Source organism: Doryrhamphus excisus, chromosome 2, assembly GCF_030265055.1.
Source record: "Doryrhamphus excisus isolate RoL2022-K1 chromosome 2, RoL_Dexc_1.0, whole genome shotgun sequence".
NCBI lineage: Eukaryota > Metazoa > Chordata > Actinopteri > Syngnathiformes > Syngnathidae > Doryrhamphus > Doryrhamphus excisus.
In genome coordinates, this window is record NC_080467.1 from 20,542,809 (window position 1) to 20,561,895 (window position 19,087).

At 47.9% G+C, this 19,087-nt stretch overlaps 3 non-coding genes across 3 annotated transcripts; 1 reads left to right on the plus strand and 2 right to left on the minus strand.

The window, feature by feature from the left end:
* Positions 1 to 3,612: 3,612 nt before the first annotated feature.
* On the minus strand, positions 3,613 to 3,684 carry trnaq-cug (transfer RNA glutamine (anticodon CUG)). The gene has a single exon. It is a non-coding gene; the product is annotated as a tRNA-Gln (tRNA).
* Positions 3,685 to 4,778: 1,094 nt separating this feature from the next.
* trnae-uuc (transfer RNA glutamic acid (anticodon UUC)) lies at positions 4,779 to 4,850 on the plus strand. The gene has a single exon. It is a non-coding gene; the product is annotated as a tRNA-Glu (tRNA).
* Positions 4,851 to 7,194: 2,344 nt separating this feature from the next.
* Positions 7,195 to 7,267, minus strand: trnav-aac (transfer RNA valine (anticodon AAC)). The gene has a single exon. It is a non-coding gene; the product is annotated as a tRNA-Val (tRNA).
* Positions 7,268 to 19,087: the final 11,820 nt, after the last annotated feature.

Here is a 19,087-nt window from a genome sequence, read left to right on the forward strand (position 1 = left end):
GACCAGGAAAATGACAGCTGTGGGATTTCAACCAGTGGCTCCTGAGCGAAAGGAGCCTTAATCTGGTGCTCTAGACCACTCATCCACACAACCCAAAACGGTGCCCTGATCAGGAAAAAACTGTGACCTTGTGAGGTTCGCTGACAACGGAGGACACTGAAATGGAGCCACACAAAGGAGGGTACCTGCACTGTTTATGTGTCCGTTGACCAGGTTGCAGATGGATTGCCTTTGTTCCTTTTGAAAATCCACATTTTAACACCCCATTTATGAAAGACGTAAAGACCATCAGGAGGTAGACTGGGATTCGATTGGCAGACTTGGAATTGTTTTTATGTGCAGTGACAGCAGTTCACAGATAGCGCTGAAAGATGACCCGAACCGTTCGACCGTTTGTTTTTTGGAAGAAATGTTCCCAAGTAGCGAATACTAATCCGGGCCCCAATCCCGATATCTAGGCCAAACACAGCCATAGGTATCACCCTAAACCCAGTCCTAACTGCATTCTCCCCTCTAGCACCTTGTCTTATCTTGTTGTGGGATCAATGCCCACAGTCTCCAAGGAGTTCTTTGCCCTCTGTAGAAGAGATGTTGGGATTGGATCTACCCCTTAGCATCCGACAAATACCCCAAACCAGGGGAATTACCTCAAATAATAAAGTGCTTGCTGAGCATGCGAGAAGTAGCAGAGTCGATACCCGCATTCTACAAGGACTCCTTTGTATTTTGTAAAAGAGATGTGGGATCGGAAATGAGTCCAGGATCTATCCCTCAGCGTCAGACAAATACCCCAAACCTAATCTTGGCCGCGTTCCCTAGATTGGTTTCTTATCATGGAATAGTGAAGAAACCCAGTACGTGATTTATTGTTCTCAAGTAGCGCATCAAGGTGACCCCAACCATTCCACCAAGGCCTTGCAGAGATGAAGAGGCCCCGGTCCCGAAATGTCCACCTCCAAGATGGACTGAGGTCTTAAACTACCCGCATGGACAATCCAAATATCTTCTGGACAAAAAGAGTTCATGGTCAGACACGACAAAGGTTGAGCCGGTCACCCGAACATGAAACTTTTGATCTGAGTGTCCGGGATTCAAGTCCCTGTTCAGGTGACCAGGTCTGAGGTCCACTTGCAAACGCCTCCTTTTTGCCCTCAATATACGAGGGCAACAGGACAATCCCTTGCTACTCTATGGAAACTATATGAGGAGCCTGGCTTTTAACTGGAACTGGAAAGACTTGATGCCCCGCACACAAACCAAGTATCTTCTGATCAGCTGATCCTTGACATCAGCTGTCACAGACATTGGCGTCGTTTGGGGACCTCATCCTGATCCACGGTTAGCACTGATTTGTAGAGTATGATGCACTCCTTTGGTTTAACAATAGTACTAAGAGTACATGAATGCATGGCTCATAATAGCAACAACTTCGGTGTAATATAACTCGAGATTGTTTCCCTTTTTGCATGGCTCCTTTCTACATTCTTCACACTGACATGAAAATTCTGCAGTGGCTTTTGTCCAATTTCCTCGCGGATGACACAGCCCCCCCCCCCCCCCCCCCCCCCACGTCTAAGAGAAAGTCCAGCCGCACCACAAAACAAAGTCATTTCAGCTGCTTTTACCCACGATCTTATCTTTTCCGTGCTGACTCAAAGCTCAGGACCATCGGACCAGAGCTCTGCCTTTGGGTTCAGCTCCCACATCACTGTGGCGGACCAGTGGAGCATCCAACGTAGATCAACTGGTAAACTGTCATGTTAGATCCCAAGAACAAGATGCCAAGGTACCTTGAACTCCTCCAGTGGGGGTCAGATCTCTTCCCCAACACATAGACGATTTCATTGAAATGTCAAGACAACCTCTTTTGTCCTGCTAATGTGGTCTGTTTTGTTAGCCCAAATGTCCAAAATCACAAGGGTTTTGCCTTTGTAGGGCGCATTGTAGTACATGTCACATGTGTACTACACATGACATTAGAAAGGATGGGAATTTCTTCAACACAACAAGATTTCTGATTCAAAAACATTTTGTTGAAGAAAAGCCCATTGTTTCTGGAACATCTTATGTGAACTACAATTCTCCCTACAAAGGAGAGATCTTGGTCCATTTGGACAATTGTCAATCTGCCCCCACTTTGGACACATCATCATGTTTCATTGTTTGGCCACTGCTTTCTGAGTTTCGCCAGTACTCTTAACCCCCCCCTCCTCCACTCCGGGTTTCCATAAATTAGTGGTTATCCCGTTTGCCTCACACGCATAAGGCCCCCTGTTTAAAACTGGGTGGAAACATGGGCTTTCTATTCCCTGTTTTACAAAATAACTGGTGGTCTAGTGGCTAGGGTTCGGTGCTCTCACCGCCACTGCCCGGTTTTCGATTCCCGGTCAGGGAATTGACATTTGGATAGGTTTTTACTGGAGAGAGGATTTGTCTTCGGCCTCGGTGGAATGGTTGGAGTCATCTTGAAGCGCTATTTGGGAACAATAACTCACGGACTCGGTTTCTTCACTATTACATGACAAGAGACTGGTCTAGAGAACGCGGCCAGGATGAGGTTTGGGGTATTTGTCTGACGCTGATGGATAGATCCTGGACTCATTTCCGATCCCACATCTCTTTTACAAAATACAAAGGATTCCTTGGAGAATGTGGGTATCGATTCTGCTGCATCTCGCATGCTAAGCAAGCACTTTACCATTTGAGGTAATTCCCCTGGTTTGGGGTATTTGTCGGATGCTAAGGGGTAGATCCAATCCCAACATCTCTTCTACAAAAGGTGAAGAACTCCTTGGAGACTGTGGGCATTGATCCCAAACAAGACAAGACAAGGTGCTAGACAGGAGAATGCAGTTAGGACTGGGTTTAGGGTGATACCTATGGCTGTACTTGGCCTAGATATTGGGATTGGGGCCCGGATTAGTGTTTGGTACTTGGGAACATTTAATCACAAAAAAACAAAAGAGGTTTTGGAGAATGCGGTCATTGATCCCACTACCTCTCACATGCAAAGCGAGCACTCTACCATTTGAGCTAATTCCCCTGCTGTTTCAGCATTGGCAGAGAAATCTTCTGGCATACTATACTTGTCCTTGCAGAGATGAAGTGGCCCTGGTCCCGAAATGTCCACCTCCAAGATGGACTGAGGTCTTAAACTACCCACATGGACAAGCCAAATATCTTCTGGACAAAAAGAGTTCATGGCCAGACACGACAAAGGTTGAGCCGGTCACCCGAACATGAAACTTTTGATCTGAGTGTCCGGGATTCAAGTCCCTGTTCAGGTGACCAGGTCTGAGGTCCACTTGCAAACGCCTCCTTTTTGCCCTCAATATACGAGGGCAACAGGACAATCCCTTGGTACTCTATGGAAACTACTATATGAGGAGCCTGGCTTTTAACTGGAACTGGAAAGACTTGTGGCCCCGCACACAAACCAAGTATCTTCTGATCAGCTGATCCTTGACATCAGCTGTCACAGACATTGGCGTCGTTTGGGGACCTCATCTTGATCCACGGTTACCACTGATTTGTAGAGTAAGTCAAGAAGTCATCATACTCTTACTGTTAAAGGAAGACACAGTCCAAACACTGGATTGCTGCAAGGCAAGTAGGTTCCACCAAGACTTGAACTTGGATCACAGGATTCAGAGTCCAGAGTGCTAACCATTACACCATGGAACCCTTTGTTTTGGATGTGACTGGCACCTTCTGGCGTAACAATGGAGGCTTTGCAAACCAGGACACCAACTTTCCTCTTTGATGAGCACAAAGTATTTTTGGGTACAATCCAGGGGTCTTGTGCTCTCACGGAAATGGCTGTCCTTTTCCAACAGGAGTTGAGATGAAATGTATTCAAATAGACAAACTGCATTGATCACTCTATCAGAATTTCTCAGTTTGCCAATTTCAGACTGCGTGACAAAGACTCAAGTCCAACTCCATCGACAGGGAAGCGGAGGTCCTTCAGACAAGACGGTATTGCCATTTTTTCCTGGCAGACATAACATGAGCAAAGGGATTGTCCTTCGAGCCGGACTTGAACCAGCTACATAAGGATGCCAGCTTGAACCACTTCAGTACGCCGCTCTTCCAACTGAGCTATCGAAGGTCTTGCTGTTCTGAGGCTAGTGAGTACGGCCGAGCGTTCGACGGCGTCTCATTGAGGTTGTGGCTGAGAATGCCACTATTGACAGAATTTGGATTAGATAATCAAGTCTTGTGGTGGAGAGTCTCACGTGGAGAGTCTCAGGTCGAGAGGTGTGACGTTTCTGATCGAATTCAGAGGTCATCAGTTGGTCCTGAAAACGGTCTTGGCACTTTTTTTCACGATGAAAGGTATGAAAACAGCCCTGTTGCATTGGCCGGGAATCGGACGCGGGTCTACCACGTGGATCGATCCTGGACTCATTTCCGATCGTAACATCGCGTTTACAAAAGGCAAAGAACTCCTAGAAGACTGCGGGCATTGATCCCACAGCAAGACAAGACAAGGTGATACCTATGGCTGTATTTGGCCTAGATATCAGGATTGGGGCCCGGATTAGTGTTTGGTACTTGGGAACATTTAATCACAAAAAACAAAAGAGATTTTGGAGAATGCGGGCATTGATCCCGCTCCCTCTCACATGCGAAGCGAGCGCTCTACCATTTGAGCTAAATCCCCTGCTGTTGCAGCATTGGCAGAGAAGGTCCAGTCTTATAACTATTTTGGTTCCTTTGCTGGACTACGTCAAAGCGACACAGACTCTGCCTTTCTGAGTGCACACCTAAAGCAGTCCCTGGTGGTCTAGTGGCTAGGATTCAGCGCTTTCACCGCTGCGGCCCGGGTTCGATTCCCGGTCAGGGAATTGACATTTGGCTAGGTTTTGACTGGAGATAGAGTCGCCAGATCGTCAACCTCCCACCTGGAGGCGAACTCGTCGCCCACAGTACCGAGGCGAAGACGGCAGTACATGGCACAGACACAGCTTCACTCTTCCCCCACTTTAGGCCCCGACTGAAAAAGCAGAACCCCCCATCGCAGCTAAAATAGCCCACTTGGGAGAGCGTTGGACTGGAGTTCTAAAGGTCCTCACAATAAACCTCACTCCTCCTGATGGTCGTTACGTCTTTCAATAATGGGGTGTTAAAATGTGGATTGTCAAAAGGAACAAAGACAATCCATCTGCAACCTGGTCAACGGACACGTAAACAGTGCAGGTACCCTGCTTTGTGCGGCTCCTTTTCAGTGTCCTCCATTGTCAGCGAACCTCACAAGGTCACAGTTTTTTCCTGATCAGGGCACCGTTTTAGGTTGTGTGGATGAGTGGTCTAAAGCACCAGATGAAGGCTCCTTTTGCTCAGCGGGCACTGGTTGAAATCCCACAGCTGGCATTTTCCTGGTCAGGTCCATTATCCACGACTGGAATGATTTGGCAGCAAAGGACTGTCAGATTGTACAACACACCCGAGCACCTCATGAGCAGAGTTATCCTTTTCCGGGAAAGAACCAAAAACTCTGACTCGAAGGTGCTGATTGCTGCTCCCAGTTGCTTCTAATTTGTCTGCGAGCAAAAATTGAATTTTAGAGTCTGGTTAATTGAAAAGATTTGCTAGCTAGCCAGGAGTTGAAACTTGAATCTTCTGAGATGAGTTATCCTTTGCCCCACTATTCGTACAACAAAAGGACCTGTCATTTAAGGTTAGCTTCTGGATTGTCACTGTTTCGCCAAGACTACAATTGGGTTGAGAGAAAAGTACTTTTTAGACAAGACAATAACAAAAGCAACACACACCTGCCATGACCCAGGGTTGGTGCGGACACAACAATGAGTACGAACCACGATATGATTACAGCTGTCTAACCCGTAGACAACACGTCATCCACTGCGCCACTAGCCATTCAACAAAATAACCTGGAGTTTAAGGTTGGGTTCTAACTAGGCTACCACAGTTTCTGCATTACCAAACACTAATTCAGATGTTGGGACTCATTTTCAGTCAACAAGACCATGTCAACAAAGGTCCTGCAGGAGATGAGGTGACCGAGAGGTTAAGGTGCTGGACTGCTAATCCATTGTGTTCTGCGTGCATGGGTTTGAATCCCATCCTCATGGGACTATACCAATGCAGTAGTTTTGACACCACCTGTGTTTTTAGGAAACATCATTAGAATGCAATTAATCAAAGTATCAGGTACGATGTTGGAGATGGAGAATGCTTTTTTAGCAGGAAAAAGACACAATATACCATTTGGAGAATGCAGGCATCGATTCCACTTCATCAATGAAATGTTTTCCGCATGTTGCACAATTTTCCAGAGGAAAGAAATCTTGACGATGTATCACCAAAAGTGCTCCACCGCCCAATGTGGGGCTGAAACTAGTTAAGTAAACCTTTTGGACCTCGATGACCCATCAAGAAGTCAACCTTTGTTGGTTCAGAACAGGCACAGAACATCCCTGCCTCCCTCTGAATCTTGCAGGTCAATGGGAAGATATTCGGCTCGAAGGACCATTTGGTCCCGAACATGAAACTTTTGATCTGAGTGTCCGGGATTCAAGTCCCTGTTCAGGTGACCAGGTCTGAGGTCCACTTGCAAACGTCTCCTTTTGCCCTCAAAATACAAGGACAACAGGACAACACCTTGGTACTTTATGGAAAATTCATGAGGAGCCGGGCTTTTAACTGGAACTGGAAAGACTTGCAGCCCTGCACTGTCTGAAGTGGGATTTGAACCCACGCCTCATTAGAGACTGCAACCTGAATCCAGCTCCTTCGACCGCTCGGCCATCCTTCTGTTACCTGAGAAAATAGGTCAGCTGTGGAATTGATCAAACATCAGGATGGCCACGTCAATAAAAACAGAACAAAAAATGATATCGAGAGCAGCAAAAGGCCCGATTAGCTCAGTGGGTAGAGCTTGAGACTCTTAATCTCATGGTCGCGGGTTCGAGCCCCATGTTGGGTGATTTAGCAGTTTTATTGATACATCTGAAAGATATCTTTCCTGTTGAAAAGTGTTCAACATGCTGAAAACATTTCATTCCAAATACATAAAAACAAGTCTTTTGACCAAAGGCCTGGGGGCTCACTTCGTAGGGCATCAGACTTTAAATCTGAGTGTTCAAGTCCCTTCAGAGATCAAGCACATGTCATTGTTCCTATTTGTCACCTTGACTTTTTTTTGTAAAAGAAGGACTTGAAAGGCCATGTTTCCACCCAGTTTCGAACTGGGGACCTTTTGCGTGTTAGGCAAACGTGATAACCACTACACTATGGAAACCCGAACGTAGGGGCTTTTAAGGGGACTGGTGAAGTCACAAAGTAGTTGCCAAACAATGAAACATGACGATGTGTCCAAAGTGGGGGCAGATTGACAATTGTCCAAATGGACAAAGATGTCTCCTTTGTAGGGAAAATTGTTCCAGAAATAATGGGCTTTTCTTCAACAAAACAAGACATCACAATCGCGGCTTGAAAGAAACACCTTAGCCACCCTCTGGGTCACTTTGATATCTCCGTGGACTCAACTTGTGCCCTTGGAGTCAATGGTTTGTAAATAGGCTTGTAACCTCCTCTAACCTTGTCTGGATGGCTGGATGTCTGGCCTTTTGAAGAATGAAGTTAAGGTCCTTTCAGCCAGCCAATAAGCATTTTCAAACTATTTGCCAAGTCACAAAATAAATAGGGATTGTTCTGAAAACCGGGCTTGAACCAGGGACCTTTAGAACTTCAGTCTAACGTTCTCCAAAGTGAGTATTTCAGCTTCTTAGGTGGTGTTCTGCTTTTTCAGTCGTGGGTAAAAGTGGGGGCAGGGTGAAGCTGTGTCTGTGCCACGTATGTTGCTGTGTACCTGGTCCAGTGTGTTCTCATCTTGGGTTGGAATGTCCCCATGCTGGTAACGGGTGGGGAATACAGTCCGTTGATGAGGATAAGAGCTACAGAAAATGGGAAGGATTTCACTGGTTGAAGTCTCCAGCTACCATAAAAATGGTCATGGGCCACAAGCCTGTTCTGAATCCCGCTTTGGCCAATCGACACTACATCAACTCAGCAGCAGTCCTTGTTAGTATAGTGGCCAGTATCTCCGCCTGTCACATGGAAGATTGCGCGGTTTGATTCCCAGACGGGGAGTTCCTGTTTTGTATGTCACGTTGAACCTTGAGCAGGGTTGCGGTTGCAACAACCAGTCCGGGAGAAGAAGACCTCTATTCATCTTCTTCTCCAAGTGCTCAGCTGTGTTGTACAATCTGACAGTCCTTTGCTACCAAATCATTCCAGTCGTGGATAATGGACCTGACCAGGAAAATGACAGCTGTGGGATTTCAACCAGTGGCTCCTGAGCGAAAGGAGCCTTAATCTGGTTCTTTAGACCACTCATCCACACAACCCAAAACGGTGCCCTGATCAGGAAAAAACTGTGACCTTGTGAGGTTCGCTGACAACGGAGGACACTTAATGGAGCCACACAAAGGAGGGTACCTGCACTGTTTACGTGTCCGTTGACCAGGTTGCAGATGGATTGCCTTTGTTCCTTTTGAAAATCCACATTTTAACACCCCATTTATGAAAGACGTAAAGACCATCAGGAGGTACACCGGGATTCGATTGGCGGACTTGAAATTGTTTTTATGTGCAGTGACAGCAGTTCACAGATAGCGCTGAAAGATGACCCGAACCGTTCGACCGAGGACTAAGACAAATCCTATCTCCACTCAAAACCTAACCAATTGTCAGTTCCCTGACCGGGAATCGAACAACGGCTGCGGCGGTGAGAGCACCAAGTCCCAGCCACTAGACCACCAGGGACTGCATCATGGCTGCACTCTGATAGGTAGAGACTGTGTCGCTTTGACGTACTCCAGCAAAGGAACCAAAACAGTTCTGAGACTGGACCGTCTCTGCCAACGCTGCATCAGCAGGCAATTAGCTCAAATGTTAGAGTGCTCGCTTAGCATGTGAGAGGTAGCGGGATCAATGGCCGCGTTCTCCATAACCTCCTTTGCTTTTTTGATGAAATGTTCCCAAGTAGCGAATACTAATCCGGGCCCCAATCCTGATATCTAGGCAAAACACAGCCATCGGTATCACCCTAAACCCAGTCCTAACCTAAACCCAGTCCTAACTGCATTCTCCGCTCTAGCACCTTGTCTTGTCTTGTTGTGGGATTAATGCCCGCAGTCTCCAAGGAGCTCTTTGCTTTTTGTAGAAGAGATGTTGGGATTGGATCTACCCCTTAGCATCCGACAAATACCCCAAACCAGGGGAATTACCTCAAATGGTAAAGTGCTTGCTTAGCATGGGAGAAGTAGCAGAGTCGATACCTGCATTCTCCAAGGAATCCTTTGTATTTTGTAAAAGAGATGTGGGATCGGAAATGAGTCCAGGATCTATCCCTCAGCGTCAGACAAATACACCAAACCTAATCCTGGCCGCGTTCTCTAGATTGGTGTCTTATCATGGAATAGTGAAGAAACCCAGTACGTGATTTATTGTTCTCAAGTAGCGCATCAAGGTGACCCCAACAATTCCACCCCGAGTGGTTGCAGAGATGAAGAGGCCCCAGTCCCGAAATGTCCACCCCCAAGATGGACTGAGGTCTTAAACTACCCGCATGGACAATCCAAATATCTTCTGGACAAAAAAGTTTGTGGTCAGACAAGACAAAGGTTGAGCCGGTCACCTGAACATGAAACGTTTGATCTGAGTGTCCGGGATTCAAGTCCCTGTTCAGGTGACCAGGTCTGAGGTCCACTTGCAAACGCCTCCTTTTTGCCCTCAAAATACGAGGGCAACAGGACAATCCCTTGGTACTTTATGGAAACTACATGAGGAGCCTGGCTTTTAACTGGAACTGGAAAGACTTGTGGCCCTGCACACAAACCAAGTATCTTCTGATCAGCTGATCCTTAACATCAGCTGTCACAGACATTGGGGACCTCATCCTGATCCACGGTTACCACTGATTTGTAGAGTAAGTGTCAGGTTCAAACTCCTGTGACACTTGTAAAAACACTTAAATCCAGAAATACAGAAGAGACAGACAACAATATTCAAAGTTGCTCGCAGCGAGGAGAGTGAAACCACATACCCAGTGACATGCCGCTCCACTCTGAATATGCAGTTCACACTCCTCTTCTTTTATTCTCTTTCGGGGGTCCCTACTACATGGTCGTGCAACTCTAAGGGGGGGGGGGGGGGGTGGAGAAGGCAGTTGCACGAGCTGTATTTGTTTGTCTATGTGTGTGTGTATGTGAGAGCAATTACTTTTAATGTTTTATGAGTTCTTATTTTAACACATTCTTGCAGGATTAACATGAGCATCTGCAGAGTCGCTGTTGGTGCATCCAAGCACCTCCAGGACCTGGGGGTCGCTGAGGGTCTCTGATTAGGGTCACGGGAACATTCCTTCTTCAGCACATTCAAACACTTTCTATTGTCTAAGCAAATGGATATAAGGGTGATAACTAACAAAATAATACCTGTATCTACATTTTATTCTAACACTCGCCCGATATGCGCTCCGCAGCGCCTTGTCATTCCAGCCGCTCTCTGTCGCTATCCAATCGACTCGACAACCGGCTGCGGGAGCGCAGCACACAGCAGAGGGCGGAGCCTCTCCGACCCACACGTCGGCTCCAAATCCCTCCTCCTGGGGCTCTTCCGGCACCACTCCTCCCTCCCTGCTCCAGCAGTGGAGCGCCGTCTGATGACGTCGGGAGTGTTGTCCCCATGCAACTGGGAGCCAGTCGCCTTTCGTCAGCGGAGAGGAGTCACCGTCCACGCCTGTGGCTGTGCCTGTACTGTGGGAGTCCTACACACAATTTCCCGCTGTCCAGTTCGCCCAGCACGCCAACGCTCTTCCTCCACCAGGGATATTCCCCAGCTGCTGGCACTGCCCGCTCCAACCACACCGGCTGCGTCATCCGCTTTGGTGGGCCGACTTCAGGTGGAAGGTACGATATCCTGGGCGGGGGAAGCTTCTCCTACCACAGCATTAATTGACTCTGGGGCGGACAAGAACTTCATTGATAGCGGACTCGTCAGTTCTCTCAACATTCCTACTGTTGAGCTTGTCCCCCACAAGAATGTCCGCTCGCTAGATGAACATCACCTGGCATGCATTACGCATCAGACGCGCAACATATCCTTGGTGCTGTCGGGTAACCCCACAAGGTCACAATTTTTTTTCTTATGCCCTCTCGCTCAGCTCTGTTAGTACTCGGCCTCCCCTGGCATCCCGTGTGTGTGTGTTGTGATTGTGATGTTTTGTCATTCAGCGCCACTTTGCAGTTTGTTGACATTTGCTGCCAGCCAATCAGGATGCGACACAGACGTCAGACAAGTAAAGAGACTCGCCTGCCACGCGGGCATGATTACCATTACCATCGATCAGGGATGGCAACTGAATTAAGAATCAATGCCAGAAACCTGCAACAGGATTTCAGATAATGTTTTGATGCAGACTGGTCATGATGCCTCTGAAGTTCACCAAAGCAGACCTGACTTAAGGTGACTACACTTCCAAAGTTCCCAGTGATGACTGAACCTCTCGCTTCTTGTGTTCCCCGAGAAACTCGGTCAGCTGTGGATTTTATCAAAAAGGCCAGGTTAAGCAGAAAAAGACCTGCTCGCGGGAGACCGGGGTTCGATTCCCCGACGGGGAGTTCCTCTTTTGTATGTCACAATGTCAACAAACAAACCCGTAAGGAACCTTAATCTGGCGCTTTCGATCACTCACCCACCCAACCTAAAACGGTGCCCTGATCAGGAAAAAAAACTGACCTTGTGAGGTTCACTGACAACAGAGGACACTCAAAAGGAGCCACACAAAGCTGGGTACTTGTACAGATGTCAGCAGCAGAGTGCCGCAGCGGTAGCGTGCTGGGCCCATAACCCAGAGGCCGATGGATCGAAACCATCCTCTGCTATGGCTGTACTCTTTACGTGTCCTTTGAAGAGCTTGCAGATGTATGGTCTTTGTTACTTAGCTGACCTGGTCCAGTAAAGAGTTCACGCTTCCTTTACTGCTGTTCTCGATGCATTTATTGCTCTTGAGTGCATTCACACGCCATTGCGGGACATTGAAGCATCGTGAAACACCGTAACTGTCCTCACTAGTCCATTGTCACTCTTATGGACTTGAAAAATCCCAGCCAGTTTCCATTCGTTTCGGGGAACCTCCTCCTCTTTGACGATCACCACATCTCCAACTTGCATGTTTCTTCTTGGCGTATGCCATCTTTGTCTCAGAGCAGTGTTGGTCAGATACTCCTTCCACCATTTGTTCCAGAACTATTCCGACAAATATTGCAATTATCTCCATCTCATTTTAGTATACAAGTCCATCCATCCATCCATTTTCCTCCGCTTATCCAGGTCCAGGTCGCGGGGGGCAGCAGTCTTAGTAGAGAAGCCCAGATTTCCCGGTCCCTGGCCACCTCCTCCATCTCCACCGGGAGGACACCAAGGTGCTCCCAGGCCAGCTGTGAGACATAATCCCTCCAGCGTGTCCTAGGTCTGCCCCGGGGCCTTTTCCCGGCTGGGTATGCCCGGAACACCTCACCAGGGAGGCGTCCGGACTAGATGCCCGAGCCACCTCAACTGACTCCTCTCGATGTGAAGGAGAAGCGGCTCTACTCTCAGCCCTCCCGGATGACTGAGCTCCTCACCCTATCTCTTAGGGTGAGTCCAGCTACCCTACGGAGGAAACTCATTTCAGCCGCCTGTATCCGAGATGTCATTCTTTCGGTCATGACCCAAAGCTCATGACCATAGGTGAGGGTGGGAACATAGATCGACCGGTAAATTGAAAGCTTTTTTAACCACGACGGTCCGTTACAGTGACCGCATTACTGCCGAGGCTGCGCCGATCCGTCTGTTGACCTCATGCTCCCACTTTCCCTCACTCGTGACCATACCTAAGATACCTAAACTCCTCCACCTGGGGTAGGACCTCATTCCCGACCCGGAGGGAGCACTCCACCCTTTTACGACTGAGAACCACGGCCTCTGATTTGGAGGTACTGAGTCTCATCCCAGACGCTTCGCACTCAGATGCAAACCGTCCCAGTAAGCGCTGAAGGTCACAGCCCGTAGAGGCCATAAGAACCACATCATCTGCAAATAGCAGAGATGAGATTCTAAGGCCCCTGAAACAGATTCCCTCAACACCTTGGCTGCGCCTAGAAATTCTGGGATGTCCATAAGTGCACTTGGCACCAGGACACCCTTGGCTGCAGGTCTATGATCGACTTTGCAGTCGTGTCATCAGACCTGCGTCCGCATGTTCTGGTCAGGCGGGTGAAGAGAGGGGCTGAGCTGTCAACTGATCACCACCTGGTGATGAGTTGGATTAGATGGCGGGGGAGGATGCTGGACAGACCTGCTAGACCCAAACGAGTAGTGAGGGTGTGCTGGGAACGTCTGGCAGAGTCTCCCGTTCGTCGAGTCTTCAACTCTCACCTCTGGCAGAGCTTCGCCTGCATCCCGGGGGAGGACCGGGATATTGAGTCCGAATGGGCCATATTCCATGCCTCAATTGCTGAGGCGGCTGACCGGAGCTGCGGCCGCAAGGCGGTCGGTGCCAGTCGTGGCGGCAGGCCCCGAACCCGATGGTGGACACCAGAGATCAGGGCCGCCATCAAGCTGAAGAAGGAGTCCTATCGAGCGTTGATGGCTTGTGGGACTCCGGAAGCAGCTGACAGGTACTGTCAGGCCAAATGGTTTGCGGCTTCGGCGGTTGTCGAGGCAAAAACTCGGGTGTGGGAGGAATTCGGTGAGGCCATGGAGCACGACTTTTGGTCGGCCTCGAAGGGGTTCTGGCAAACCGTCCGGACCCTCCGAAAAGGGAAGCATTGCCCAGTCCACACTGTTTACAGTGGAGACGGGGCCTGCTGACCTCGACTGGGGATTTGTTTTGGTGAAGTAGGTGCAGACACATCTATTAAAAAATGAAAATACAAAATATACAGTATACAGGATAAATATATGTACACGGTCTGTTTTTTGTTTGTTGTTCCGGAACTGCAGTCTGATTGTTTTTCCTAAGAGTCCAAACTGAGCGTTAATTTGACGCATATAGAGTGTCAAAGTGGCAGGATGAGGCAGAGGTGGGGTGTGAACAGTGTCGGGGGGGGGGGGGGGGGTTCCGGGACTTGTTGATGAGGCTGACAGCAGACGGGAAGAAACTGTTCTTGTGGCGTGAGGTTTTGGTCCTGATGGACCGCAGCCTCCTCTCAAAGAGACTGTGTCCGGGTTGAGAAGGATCGGCCACAATCCTTTTCTGCACGCCTTAGGGTCCTGGGGGCGTACAGATCCTGGAGGGACGGGAGATTGCAGGAGGTGAGGATGGACTCAATGATGGAGCTGTAGAAGTGCACCAACATTGTCTTTGGCAGGATGAATTTCTTCAGCTGCCATAGGAACGTAGGAAGTACATCCTCTGCTGTGCCTTCTTGATGAGGGAGCTGATGTTCGGCTCCCACTGGAGGTCCTGCGAGATGATGGTACCCAGGATGCGGAAGGACTCCACAATGTCAATCGTAGAGTCACAGAGGGTGATGGGGACAGGAGAGGCTGAGTTCTTCCTGTTGTCCACAACCATCTCCACTGTTTTTAGGGCGTTGAGCTCCAGGTTGTCAGGTTGCACCAAGTCACCAGATGGTCAACCTCCCACCTGTAGGCAAACTTGTCGCTGTCAGAGATGAGTCCGATGAGGGTGGTGTCGTCCGCAGACTTCGGGAGCTTGACAGACTGGTGACTGGAGGTGCAACTGTTTGTGTACAGGGAGAAGAACAGAGGAGAAAGAACGCAGCCCTGGGGGGATCAGGTGCTAACGGTTTTTGTATCTGAGATGTGTTTCCCCAGCTTCACGCACTGTTTCCTGTCACACTTGGAATGAGCCTCCGCTGGCTCACAATGACATGACGTATCATGCTTTGCTCACAATGCGTTTGAGAGCGAATAAAGTGCATTTTCGAACAATGGTTGTGTGTGCCAAGCAATAAAGCACATCTCACTAAATGTGTTCCATAAGTGCCAAAACGCGCTTCGGAGGCCTTCTCTGAGCGAGTGGAGTGCTTTTTTGGACGTGGCACACATGTGCCATATATGGAGAATTTTTTTTTTACCACAAAGCCTATAGGACGCTTGAAATACATTATCACAGCGAGAGAAACACATTTTCTCATTTTAGCTGTAACTCCACAGCAGTGCTTCTCAGCCACCTGAAACTGTTGCAGATAGAACGGGATGCGAAGCTGCGTCAGGCACACTGGGCTTGGCTACTGAGCCAGCCCATATTGTTATTGCTGTTTAGTTATTATTCCGTATATCTTAATCTTCCCATTTTTGCGCGTGTATTGCGGCCAAAACCGTAAGAAGGACCCCCACACATGTTACACCGCCAGAAACGTGGCGCTCGGGACTACAGCGGTATTTAGTTATTGGAACGATTTGTCTAACCATGGCGACGCTATTAACCAAAACGTTCAAAAATGGGCCACTAGATTTGTCCTATAGCCTCCCCACATCATGACATGTGCTTAGTAGCCTTTATGCATGAGTAAATATGCATGAGTAAATTAGCTTAAATGCTAACATGCTAACAGTCATCATGCTAGCACCTAGCAAGAGAGCCTCAAGTTTAAAAAGTGCCAAGGTTGTCCTATAACCTCCCTACATCATGCCATGTGTGTATTTGCCTTTAGACATGAGTAAATTAGCTCAAATGCTAACATGCTAACGGCTACCAGGCTAGCATCTAGCAAGAGAGCCTCAAGTTCAGAAAGTGCCAAGGTTGTCCTATAACCTCCCAACATCATGCCATGTGTGTATTTGCCTTTAGACATGAGTAAATTAGCTGAAATGCTAACATGGTAACGGCTACCATGCTAACACCTAGCAAAACAGCCTCAGGGTCTGAAAAGTTTGGAGCAATCCTACAGTGTCCCCACATCATGCCAAGTGTGTATTTGCCTTTAAACGTGATTAAATTAGCGAACATGCTAATGGCTACCATGCTAACACCTATTAAAACAGCCTCAGGTCCTGAAAAGTTTGTGGCAGTCCTACAGTGTCCCCACATCATGCCAAGTGTGTATTTGCCTTTAAACTTTAGAAAATTAGCAAAAATGCTAACATGCTAACGGCTACCATGCTAACACCTAGCAAAACAGCCTCAGGTCCTGAAAAGTTTGTGGCAGTCCTACAGTGTCCCCACATCATGCCATGTGTGTATTTTCCTTTAGACATGAGTAAATTGGGTAAAATGCTAACATGCTAACAGTCATCATGCTAGCACCTAGCAAGAGGCCCTCAAGTTTAGAAAGTACCAAGGTTGTCCTATAACCTCCCCACATCATGACATGTGCTTAGTAGCCTTTATGCATGAGTAAATTAGCTTGAATGCTAACATGCTAACAGCTACATGCTAGCACCTAGCAAGAGGGCCTCAAGTTTAGAAACTGCCAAGGTTGTCCTATAACCTCCCTACATCATGCCATGTGTGTATTTGCCTTTAGACATGAGTAAATTAGCTTAAATGCTAACATGCTAACGGCTACCATGCTAGCTCCTAGCAAAACAGCCTCAGGTCCCGAAAAGTTTGGGGCAGTCCCATAGTGTTCCCACATCATGCCACGTGTGTATTTGCCTTTAGACATGAGTCACTTAGCATAAATGCTAACATGCTAACAGTCATCATGCTAGCACCTAGCAAGAGGGCCTCAAGTTTAGAAACTGCCAAGGTTGTCCTATAACATCACTACATCATGCCATGTGTGTATTTTCCTTTAGTCATGAATAAATTAGCTTTAATGCTAACATGCTAACGGCTACCATGCTAGCACCTAGTTTGGGGCAGTCCCATAGTGTCCCCACATCATGCCACGTGTGTATTTGCCTTTAGACATGAGCAAATTAGCTTCAATGCTAACGTGCTAACAGCCATCATGATATCACCTAGCAAGAAAGCCTAAGGTTTAGAAAGTGCCAAGGTTGTCCTATAACTTCCCTACATCATACCAGTGTGTATTTGCCTTTACACATGATTAAATTAGCTTTACACATGATTAAATTAGCTTAAATGCTAGCACCTAGCAAGAGGGCCTCAAGTTTAGAAACTGCCAAGGTTGTCCTATAACCTCCCTGCATCATGCCATGGGTGTATTTGCCTTTAGACATCAGGAAATTAGCGTGAATGCTAACATGCTAGCAACTAGCATGCTAGCACCTAGCAAGACAGCCTCAAGTACCAAAAAGGTTGAGGCAGTCCTACAGTGTCCCCACATCATGCCATGTGTGTATTTTCCTTTAGACATGAGTAAATTAGATAAAATGCTAACAGCAAGAGGCCCTCAAGTTTAGAAAGTACCAAGGTTGTCCTATAACCTCCCCACATCATGACATGTGCTTAGTAGCCTTTAGGCATGAGTAAATTAGCTTAAATGCTAACATGCTAACAGCTACATGCTAGCACCTAGCAAGAGGGCCTCAAGTTTAGAAACTGCCAAGGTTGTCCTATAAACTCCCTGCATCATGCCATGGGTGTATTTGCCTTTAGACATGAGTAAATTAGCTTAAATGCTAACATGCATGCAATTAGCATTTAGCCACAGAGAGAGTTCAGAAGTTTATCAAAAAAACGAGCCGTCAATCACGTTTCTACGTGGCCGTATGGCTGAGCTACAAGGCGATGAAAAGTCTGTAAATTCTCATTCTTTTCTCTGGCATGAGCTGTTCTAAAAATAGCACAAAGTGCAACCTTGGTACTTTCTAAACTTGAGGGCCTCTTGCTAGGTGCTAGCATGATGACTGTTAGCATGTTAGCATTTTACCTAATTTACTCATGTCTAAAGGAAAATACACACATGGCATGATTTGGGCATGATCTGTACGACTGCCCCAAACTTTTCAGGACCTGAGGCTGTTTTGCTAGGTGTTAGCATGGTAGCCGTTAGCATGTTAGCATTTAAGCTAATTTACTCATGTCTAAAGGATAATACACACATGGCATGATTTAGGGAGGTTATAGGACAACCATGGCACTTTCTGAACTTGAGGCTCTCTTGCTAGGTGCTAGCATGATAACTGTTAGCATGTTAGCATTTAAGCTAATTTGCTCATGTTTAAAGGCAAATACACTAATGGCATGATGCAAGGAGGTTAGAAGACAACCTTGGCAGTTTTTAAACTTGAGGCCCTCTTGCTAGGTGCTAGCATGATGACTGTTAGCATGTTAGCATTCATGCTAATTTACTCATGTCTAAAGGCAAATACACACGTGGCATGATGTGGGGACACTATGGGACTTCCCCAAACTTTTCGGGACCTGAGGCTGTCTTGCTAGGAGCTAGCATGGTAGCCGTTAGCATGTTAGCATTTAGGCTAATTTACCCATGTCTAAAGGCAAAGCGTTAAAGGGCCAGCGTTAAAGGGCCAGCCTTAAAGGGCCAGCCTTAAAGGACCATCCTTAAAGGGCCAGCCTTAGAGGGCCAGCTTAAAGGGCCGACCTTAGAGGGCCGACCTTAGAGGGCCAGCCTTAGAGGGCCATCCTTAAAGGCCCATCCTTAAAGGACCATCCTTAAAGGGCCAGCCTTAGAGGGCCAGCTTAAAGGGCCGACCTTAGAGGGCCAGCCTTAGAGGGCCAGCCTTAGAGGGCCAGCTTAAAGGGCCAGCCTTAAAAGGCCAGCCTTAAAGGACCAGCCTTAGAGGGCCAGCTTAAAGGGCCCGCCTTAAAGGGCCAGCCTTAGAGGGCCAGCTTAAAAGGCCAGCCTTAAAGCTCTAGCCTTAAAGGGCCAGCTTAAAGGGCCAGCTTAAAGGGCCAGCCTTAGAGGGCCAGCCTTAGAGGGCCAGCCTTAAAGGGCCAGCCTTAAAGGCCAATCCTTAAAGGGCCAGCCTTAAAGGGCCAGCCTTAAAGGGCCAGCCTTAGAGGGCCAGCCTTACAGGGCCAGCTTAAAGGGCCAGCTTAAGGTGCCAGCCTTAGAGGGCCAGCCTTAGAGGGCCTGCTTAAAGGGCCAGTCTTAGAGGGCCAGCCTTAAAGGGCCAGCTTAAAGGGCCAGCTTAAAGGGCCAGCCTTAGAGGGCCAGCATTAGAGGGCCAA